The sequence below is a fragment of the Hemicordylus capensis genome, chromosome 9, assembly GCF_027244095.1.
Source record: "Hemicordylus capensis ecotype Gifberg chromosome 9, rHemCap1.1.pri, whole genome shotgun sequence".
NCBI classification, from domain to species: Eukaryota; Metazoa; Chordata; class Lepidosauria; order Squamata; family Cordylidae; genus Hemicordylus; species Hemicordylus capensis.
Window position 1 is genome coordinate 28005100 of NC_069665.1, and position 10448 is coordinate 28015547.

Below are 10448 nucleotides of genomic sequence, written 5' to 3' on the forward strand. Positions count from 1 at the left end.
TATTTCTTGTTCTCTGCTCCAAGCCTCTTCTGATTGGTAGCAATAGCAATAGCAATAGCACTTCCATTTATATACCACTCTATAGCCGGAGCTCTCTAAGCGGTTTACAATGATTTAGCATATTGCCCCCAACATTCTGAGTACTCATTTTACCGACCTCGGAAAGATGGAAGGCTGAGTCAACCTTGAGGTAGGCTGTTACTGCTCTCCCACCTTCTATGTTCTCTCGGTTCCTTCTTCTTCCTTTGGCCGTGAGGTAGCTATCCCAGGGTGCAAGCTTTCTTCTCTGCTTAAGTCTGTAACTTCCGCAAATAAACCTATACTGGCTTCAGCCCTTAAGCAATTGGCTCCAGATCTCCTCTGTGAGCTCTGCTCTCACCAAGCTGGGTTGCTTAGAAGTTTCTTGTGGCGGATTCTGTACTGTATGATGAACAAAAGAATCCCTTGCATTAATGACCGCCCCCACCCACACACCCACCCATTTCCAGTGGAGAACACCCATGGCACAAAGGTACATCGGGCTTTTTTCACCCCAAATATTATCTTGAGGGTTTGGTTTGGTTTGCTCAATACTGTTGTGCTCCAGTCCTTGAGAAAATAGAAACGGCATGGTCATTTTGCCTGATACGCTTTTCAATAAAGTGGAAGAACCTTCCAAACCTTTCTTGCTCATTTGCTAATTGCAGGCGCCCGCTGGAAGAATCTGGGATGAATACTTCATCTGATATTTGTGTTAGAATCTATGTTTAGAATTTAGAATCTAAAATACATGAATCGTTTAAATTCACGGGAGCAGAATCCATTTTCCTTGAAGAGCTCTAGCAAGACGCGTTGGCATTTCCGTTGTGCCTGACAGACAAAGCTGGATGGTTTTAATTAGAAGAAATAATGCTTCCTTGTGTGTGGAGGTGAATTGCTAATTATCCTGGAGCTCTGATCTGCCAGGACGGATCCTTTTAGAGGACCTTGGAATAACTTGCAGTTAAAATGGGAACTGGATGTAATGGACAAACTGTGGCTAATTTCGAACCGCTTTTCACCAAGCGAATGCTAGTGTGGGTTAATGGAAGAGCCCGCTTCTATGCACTGTCTTTATCTGATCTAATCCCAGTCCACCAAGCCTGATGAAGCCCTAACTGCTCATGGATAAGCCCCGAGGTGGCTCCTCGGTCCAAGCAACTTGTCTCTGGTGTGAGGACATGGCCTAACTCCTACTCTCTGTTTTCCCCCCTTCCTGAATCTTGACCTCTGCCTGGCCCCTCTGATCCTTGTTTGCTGCTCTGAAATTTGATCTCTGCCCTGTTCGGAGCTACACGTCCAGTTCTGGTCCTCTTAAGCTGACGGTCAACTCCCTCCACCCCTCAAGGTCAGCTATCTGGAGTCTGAGCCTTGCTATATCCTGGCAGAATTAAGAACATGAGAACAGCCCTGCTGGATCAGGCCTAAGGCCTAGCTGGTCCAGCATCCTGTTTCACACAGTGGCCCATCAGATGCCTCTGAGAAACCCACAGGCAACAGCTGAGGGCATGCCCTCTCTCTCCTGCTGTTGCTCCCCTGCACATGGTATTTAGAGGCATCTTGCTTCTGAGGCTGGAGGTAACCTATAGCCATCAGACTAGTAGCCATTCATAGACCAGTCCTCCATGAATTTGTCTAGGCCCCTTTTAAAGCCATCCAAGCTGGTGGCCATCACCCATATCCCGTGGCAGAGAATTCCAAAGATTAATTATGTGCTGTGTGGAAAAGTACTTCCTTTATTCCTTTTGAGGCCAAGAGTCCCAATATCTCATGATCATCCTCTGCCCTGAGTCTGATCCTGAGGAAGGCCCCCCAAATTGGGCAAGAGTCTGAAGGAACCCCAGAACTTGAATCCTTAGAAAGGGAATTGCAAGAGCCGGGGCCTCCAACCAGCTAGCCCCTCTCACACCTTTACACACACACACACACACACACACACACACACACACACACACACACACACAATATTTGCACACCAGCACCAGAAACAAGCTAGGCAGGATTTGATAGGGAAGAGGAGGAAAGTCAGATTCTGGGCCAGAAGGCCGCCCCTTTAAGACAGCCACTCTCCAGGCACAGAGGGGTAATCTGAGATCAGCTCAGTCTTCTTTGGTGTTGGGGCAACCCGTCAACTTCTTGGAGCTCTCCGTGGTGCTGCAAGCCCACCTGGCCAACCTCATGGGTTCTTCTTTGTAGGATAGGACACCGCTGTTCCCTCTAACAGGGACTCCCAGATGTTGTTGACTACAACTCCCAGCATCCCCAGCTTCAGTGGCCTTTGGCTGGGGATTCTGGGAGTTGTAGTCAACAACATCTGGGGATCCCTGTTACAGGGAACACTGTAGGACAGCTCTTTCTTGCTCCTGTTCTTGCCTTACTTGTGAAAAGGCCCTCACTCACAACAAGACTATTGCAAGGTAAAATTTATGGGCTTACAACATAGGTTTGTTTAAATATATATATAAATTTCTGGCCCCCAGTGTTCTCTACAACAGGGATTCCCACATGTTGTTGACTGTGACTCCCACCATCCCCAAGTGCAATGGGCTTAGGCTGGGGATCATGGGAATTGTAGTCCACAACATCTGGAAATCCCTGAGAAGACAATCTCCCTTTTTGTGTGTCATTCAAAGGTCACTGCTTCCCTTGCATTTCTCATATGCAGCATCTCATTGAGATGCAAACACATCTTCCCCAAGTCGTGCCGTCTGTCTCGAAGGGCTGAGCCAAAGCCGTCATAGCCATCAAGAACTTTATGAAAGAATGATGATGGTCAGATCCTACTGCCAAGTGAAAACAAGCCATTGTGCTTTGGAGAAGGACCAAAAGGCAGAGTGTCCTTCCGCCTGCCTCCCTCCACAAACAACACTATTTACAATTGCCAGGGGTGCTATTATATGGATAACTAGTGGTGAAGATTCCCGAGCAAGTGTTAGAATATTCCAACAGCTGCTGGGACAGCTGGAAGCATGCTGGAAATTAGGCATCCCTTGAATCATAAGTCTGTTGCTCCTGTTCTGAAAAATCAAGACTAAAGAAAATGGCTCCGATACTGTAGGTATATCTTAGTATGTGCCAACTTGCCCATATTGTCTAAAAAGCAAACTTGTTTTTGCCCCTGCTTTGGGGATTGAAGGAAGTCCCAAAAGTTGCATCCAGTTTTGGGAAACTGGAGGCAACTACTTGGTGGCTTGCAGTAGGGGGTCTGCATTCATTTTGTAACCAATGGGAATAAGTGTGGTCTACTTGTTTCATTCATACTATTAAAGGAACAAATACCAAAGTTTTGAGTAGACGTGCATAGAAATGGATTGCATATCACTCTGTGGGAAGTGGTAAAGGTCGCCAAGTCGATTTCGACTCCTGGAGCCCACAGAGCCCTGTGGTTTTCTTTGGTATAGACAGCCACTCTCCAGGCAGAGATGGGTCAAGTGCTGTTTGTCATGGCACTTGATAGAACTTTCCTCCTCCTCCATGAATTTATCCAACTTTAAAACCATCCAAGCTGGTGGCTATCGCCACATCTTGTGTCAGTGAGTTCCGCCGATGATGCATTGTGTGGGGAAAGTGTTCCTCTTTGTCTGTCTTGAATCTGCTAGACGTAGTTTGAGTGGCCCCAGATCTAGTATTACATAGGAACATAGGAAGCTGCCTTCTGCCGGAGAGAGGAGAGTTGGTCTTGTGGTAGCGAGCATAACTTGTCCCCTTAGCTAAGCATGGTCCACCCTGGTTGCATATGAATGGGAGACTAGAAGTGTGAGCACTGCCAGATATTCCTCTGTATAGTACCAGCAGGGATTTAAACCGGCAACCTTCTGCTTGTTAGTCAAGCCTTTCCCCACTGTGCCACTTAAGGTGACGTGGGAAGCGGTACCTACAGTTACATCAAAGCAATTATTTCTCTGTTTGCATGCCTAGACGACATTTAGAGATGTACTCTTAGTGTTCCCGGGACGTAGCTCCGTCCTGATCTGGTGGCCAGCTGCCCTGGCAGAGTAATGAGTAAAGCCACAGGAGCATAGGAAGCTGCTAGATACTGAGTCAGAGCATTGGTCCATCTAGCTCAGTCTTGTCTATACACAGCCTGGCAACAGCACTCTGGGGTTTCCGGCAGGTGATTTCATCAGCCAGCCCTACCTGGAGACGTTGCCTGGGATCAAACTGAGGGCCTTCTGCATGCAGAGCTGCGGCCCCATCATCAAGGGCTGCCATGTTTTCACAGAGTTACCATTCAATGCATTTCTCCAGCATGACTTGATTCAGCATGTGGATCCGTGAACATGTGCAATATGGAACAGGGGTTTACTTCGGAGGGGCTCGCATTTATTTCAGAGGAGGACTCTGAATTCAAAAACATTTATCTTCCCTAGATGGTGAAAGGGGTCCGTTACCGAAAAACGCAACATTGCCTTCCTAATGAGAAACAAAGAATGATGCCCTACTTTCCTTGCAGATTATAGTGGCTTTAATCTCCCAATCTTCTGAAAAACTGAATCTGTGATTCTAGGAGCAGCCTATAAATTAATCCTTTTAAAACACATTGTGATCATTCAGCCACAGAAACGACTCCAGGCTGTAGAGTTCATGGGTGTATCTGCACATGCATTAGAGACAAGAAGCCTCCCTCTTCAACCCCTCCCCTTCCCTCCCATCAATTTAACTTCTAGAGGCCCTGGGGAGGGACCTGAATCCGTAAGAACAACAACTCTGGGAACTCAGAGTAAGAGAGTGAGGTGACTCATTCACACAATCAAAAACTCTGTTCTACCCGGGTTTGGGAGCTGTGTGTGCTCCTAACTGTCAGTTGTGAGGAATTAAGGTAAGATGAAAACATGGGTAGGGGTGATTGTGTGGAAGCACGGCAGGAGGAAAAGCTACCTAGGAGGCTTTACAGACAGGTTGTTATCCCAAATCTCCTCCAGGAGAATGTGTGTGTGTTCACACACCAGCCAAACTTATCCCAAAGTCCATTCAAGATCCTTGGAAGCACTCCACACAAATTGGGCGTTGTCTTGCGAATTCTAGCTTATCTCGATGTATTTCCGGGTTTTTTAAATGCTAGTTTTAAGCTACTTTTTCTGAAAACGCCGGAGCAAATAGGGAGAGACGCATGATAGACGCATTAGACATGATAGACGCATTAGCATGATAAGAGGGATACTCTATTTAGAAAAGCAGATTTAGCTCTTTAGTAATCTCTCTCTCCCACGCCCCATTGGCTAGATGCAAAACACAGAGGCATGCCATGTGAACTTGTTTCAAAACAAAACCCGAGAGCAGAGGGGAGGGGCTGCTTCCCTCAATGCCACGAGTGTAATTCAAAGTGGCTTCACTCAACATTTACCCCACAGCATGAAGCCATGTGCTAATAACCCCCAGCTTTTCCTCCTACCTTGCTTCCACACAACCGAAAATTGGGAGCACACACAGCTCCCAAACCCAGGTAGAACACCGTTTTTTTGATTGTGTGAATGACCTCAGTGTATAACAGCAGTCCTTCATATGGGGGGGGGCAGGGGGGGTTGTACATAACAGGCTCTTTCTTTATCTGCTGGTTTTATAAATGTCCATCCTCTGCTTACAGCCCTCCATCAAGTTATGCCATATTGGTATCCTGTTATTCTCTACTCTCGGTGCATCCTTCACTACCAAGTCCAGGAATATCGTAATATAGGGGTGGGCTGAATCTGGATCTTAATTTGAAATTGTTCGAATCCCTATTGGCCAAAGTATTTTTATCTTTGAAGAAATTAGCTAATCTGATCTTCCTGAGCATCTGTTAGCATTCCAATATGGTGTTAAATGAGTCGGTCTGGGAGTAGGTATAAAAGGCACGTGTTTTTGTAATACTTGAACCTCCAAATCTGTAAGGGGTAAATTTATTGGGGTAAATTTATTGCTGTATTGTTTTCGGCATCTTTCTCCTTGATTGTCCTCTGTTGTCCAGAAGCCTGTTTCTTTCCCCACAGCCTCTATCCCTTGTGGACTCCATAAAAAGGTTTCTTCCCTCTGAACCTAGCAGTGAGGGAGGACAGCTGGTCTTGTGGTACCAAGTATGAATTATCCCATTTGCTAAGCAGGGTCACTCTGGTTGGCATTTGAATGGGAGACTACGTGTGAGCACGGCAAGATATTCCCCGTAGGGGTTGGGGCCACTCTGGGAAGAGTGCCTGTGTGCTTGCATGCAGAAGGTACCAAGTTCCCTCCCTGGCATCTCCAGAGAGCAACTCCTGCTTGCAACTTTGGAGGAGCTGCTGCCAATCTGTGTTGACAATACTGAGCTAGATGGACCTATGGTCGGACTCAGTATAAGGCAGCTGCCTATGTTCCTAGATTCTTGCATTCACCCTTTTTAGCCCCATGACTCGCATTGGTATTTCCAATAACTGCAACATGTTCTTTAACATGGTTTCCTACTTGGAGAAAGGAAAGATCATAGTTATTGAAGTCACATGATGAAAGTATTACAAAGCAAACAAGGAAAAATTGCTGGGTGGATTAAGGGAGAGGAATTCCTGCTTGATCGGTTCATCCTTCAGACTCTGCCAGGCTTCACTAACTGAGTTCAGAACAAAGGCAAATAGTTTATCATCTGGGAAATAAAAAACCGAAGATAAAAATCAGAGCTCAGTTGATTTCATTATCTAGGATTTCAGGCTGCTTTAAACTCGAGAATTTGGAGGATTAATTTTTGACCTTCCCCTTCCTCCTCTTGAGGCTTGGAGGGTAAGAGTGTATTTGCATTTTCTGCTGACCCACTTCTCAAGGAGTTCTGCAGGAGATTTTCCAAGCCTAGAAAATCTCCTGCAAACCTCCTTGAGAAGCAGACCAGCAGAAAATGCAAACACAAAGACTATTCACCAGAAATTTTGCAGCAACTCTCAGCTAGTTGTGATACAAATACAAATGCAACTAATATGTATGTACAAATTTCAACACAAGTTCCCAAAGCAGTTTGCATCAATATAAATAAATAAATAAATAAATAAAATGGCTCCCTCTCCCTAAAGGGCTCACAATCTAAAAAAGAAACATAAGGTAGACACCAGCAATAGCCACTGGAGGGATTATGTGCTGCATTTGGATAGGGCCAGTTGCTCTCCTCTTGCTGAGAGAGAGAGAGAGAGAGAGAGAGAGAGAGTCACCACTTTAAAAAAGGTACCTCTTTGCTCAATTAGTAGGATAAAATGTACCAAATCTGCAAACATTTAATTAAAGGCAGAGAAGCCCTAAACAGCTTTAGGAACACCTTGCCTCTGTACATGCAAACTGTGTTCTCTAAAAAGAGAGAAGAAAACACAGAAAAGAGCAGATGGCAACACTGGCCTGTCACTAGCTATTCATTCCAATGGCTTGATGGAACCTCCGTGTTCAGAGGCAGTATACCACTGAATAACCAGCTGCCTAGTGGGAGCCACATCAAAGGAGGACTATTGCCTCCAAGCTGTGCTTGTGCCAGGAAGCAGCTGGTTGGTCACCGAACTATTTCTAACGTTCCTAAGCATTGCTGATTGGGGAAAGAGGCCTGTATGAGAGGCAGCGAAGTGTGGGAGCAAAATAGCCGTGATTCAAAGGCAGGTACGCTTCACAGCAAGTCCCGCGGAAGCCTTCGGTTCTACTGGGAGACAAGTTAAAGCTGAATGACCTGTTTTCTTCCTTTCCCAGCCTTAAATGAGGTTGCTGGATCTGAAGTGATATATCTATGGGTTTTATAACCTGGCAGTGCATAGCTGTTCTATGCAGGAGCCTTCAGTGTTGCCACATTAGTAATGAGATAACAGTCCTGTCCAGAAACGCCGCAGACGTTTCGCTGCTCGTGTCTAAATCTGCCCTAGAGTGGGGTTTCCCCTTGGGGCTCATCTTGCCCTGTTCCGAAATTAGCTCTCGCTCTTTCCACCCAAGACTTACACCTGCTCAGCTTAATTATGCACGCTGCTGGGATCGTGGCATGGTGCCATCTCCTTGCTTCTTGGTTGGCTTATCCTACAAATCAACTGCAGGATACATTTGATCATACAGAGCTCCATCTCGAGTCCGAAACAGGCCCTTCACTTGAAGGGCGTTCAGTTTCGAGGTCGAAACATGTGAAATGGCCCGCTTCGAAACACACGAAACGTTCTGCACATCCCTAAAGCGCGCGCAGTTCCTGAAACTGGATGAGACCCTTCTCCTACCCAGCCAGTTGATGGTTACATGGACTGCCCTGTTGTTTAGACTCTCATCAGGCCAAATCTCCTTGCATGTCACCGTTGTAGATGTGGCAGAGCTGTTCCGGAGTGCCCCTGCGGTTTAAAAAAATGGCCCCGGAGAAAGCCTCCCTGGAGTTGATGCAACAAACCAAAGCCAGGCCTTTAAGCTCTGCAAGGCGGTTTGCCAGGCACCTACAACTGCTCTTTTAATGAAGTCTGGTTATGAAATGTTGTGAGCAACTTGGCCCTTTCAGTCTCTGCTGATTGTAACTGTCTGTACTAAGCAGAATTAAATTACTCAGGAACTAAATGTTCCTTTCAACATATTGCTTTTTTTCTAAGGGAAAACATTAAAAAAAAAAACCACACACACACACCCAGCATGAAAGACGAAATCTAAGAAAAGAAGCATCATGGCACAACCTGAACTCATTAGAGGAAGGCGATCAGAGGAATGAGCATTGCAGGAAGCCACAAACCACTTCATTCCCATTGAGATCCCCTCCTCCCCGCGCCCGAAACCACAGTGGCTCATTTCATCCTTCAAGAGCATTCAAGCAGGCCTTTTAAAAGTTCAAGGCTATCCTCTTTGTATGCAGCAATGCCCATTAGTTGGGGCAGGGGCAGTTAACACCCCCCCCCATCCTGCTTCAGACCACGCTTGGTTATTTCCTGGGGATGCCCATATATCAGGGAGTTGAGCCTACAGTCATGGGCCCAAGAGGCAAGAAGGGAAAGAGCCAGCCAGGTCAGGTGGGTCAGAGGCCTGAACCCATGAGGGTGTGAGACCCAGATGTAGGGCCATTTGTCGGTGCTTAAAAGATCCAGGCCCTGGGCCCACAGCCCGCACTTTTGGTTACTGAACTGAATCATGTCCCCGCCGCAAGAATAATGATGCTTTTAAAAAAAAGTCTCCAATATTGTAATACAGGGGTACTCCCGATGGTGCTGAACTACAAATCCCATCATCCCCTGCTACAACTTATCATGGCTGGGTGTGATGGGATTTGTAGTTCAGGAACATCTAGAGTGCCACAGGCTGGGAACTCTTGTTACAATAAGGTTCCACCTGTGAAGGTGGAAGCAGCAGAGAACCAGGTGAATCCAGGTGCTCTCTCCCCTGCTCTGGGAAGGTGCCTCCACGGCTGTACTTCCTTTCTGGGAAAGGGAGGTGACTGATGGGATTTGGGGCTCTGAGCCATTAACTGGAGGCCCGTGTCCCATGGAGCACCCCTGCCCAGATTCAAGTCCCGGCACCAAGCCTGAGTCGAAGGTGGGCAGAGAGAAATTCTTCTCCCTCTCTCACAACACTAAAACCAGGGGTCACCCCATGAAACTGAAGGTCGGGAAAGTTAGGACCAATAATAGAAAGCCCTTTTTCACATAGTGCATAATTAATCTATGGAATTTTTTGCCATGGGATGTGGTGATGGCTTCTAGCTTGGATGGCTTTCAAAGGGGCTTATACAAAATCATGGAGGAGAGGTCTATCAACGGCTACTAGTCAGAGGGCTTTAGGCCACCTCCAGCCTCAGAGGCAAGATGCCTCTGAAATACCAGCTTCAGGGGAGCAACCGCAGGAGAGAGGGCATGCAGATACCTCTTGCCTGTGGGCTCCCCAGAGGCATCTGGTGGGCCACTGTGTGAAACAGGATGCTGGACTCGATGGGCTTTGTGCCTGATCCAGCAGGGCTGTTCTTATGTTCTTACTAAGCATGTCACCCCTTTGACCAGAGACTCCTCGGGAACTCCCAGAAAAGGTCCCCCCACACACACCGCAAGTCTGCTTCCCCAAAGATAGTAGCTCCCTCCACACTCCCCAGTATCCAGACCCCACTGCAGGCAATGCTCTAGGTGGGGATTGACAGAGAAGGGGGTGGAGTGCTAGGTTTCACCCTAATGAATCACCCCTTAAGGCTCTCTTTAGGAGATGGACAGAGGCTTTGAGAAGTTGTTTGTTAGGGACTGTTGTAACTGGAAGAGCGGCAAATCCAGCAACTCAAAGTCACAGCAGATGAGACACTAGAGATTCGTGATCCGAAAAACAAACATTTGCATTGGGAGAATTACCCTGGGGAAGAGTTTTTAACCCTTTTGCCCTGCACCATTATTCTGGTCGTAAATCCTCCCCTCTAGCTGTTGCTTGTCCCAGTGGGTGGAATGTATGAGTTGCCTTTTAGTTGGTTTCCCAAACTCGCAACATGGGTAAAGGTAAAGTGTGCCGTCAAGTCAATTTCGACT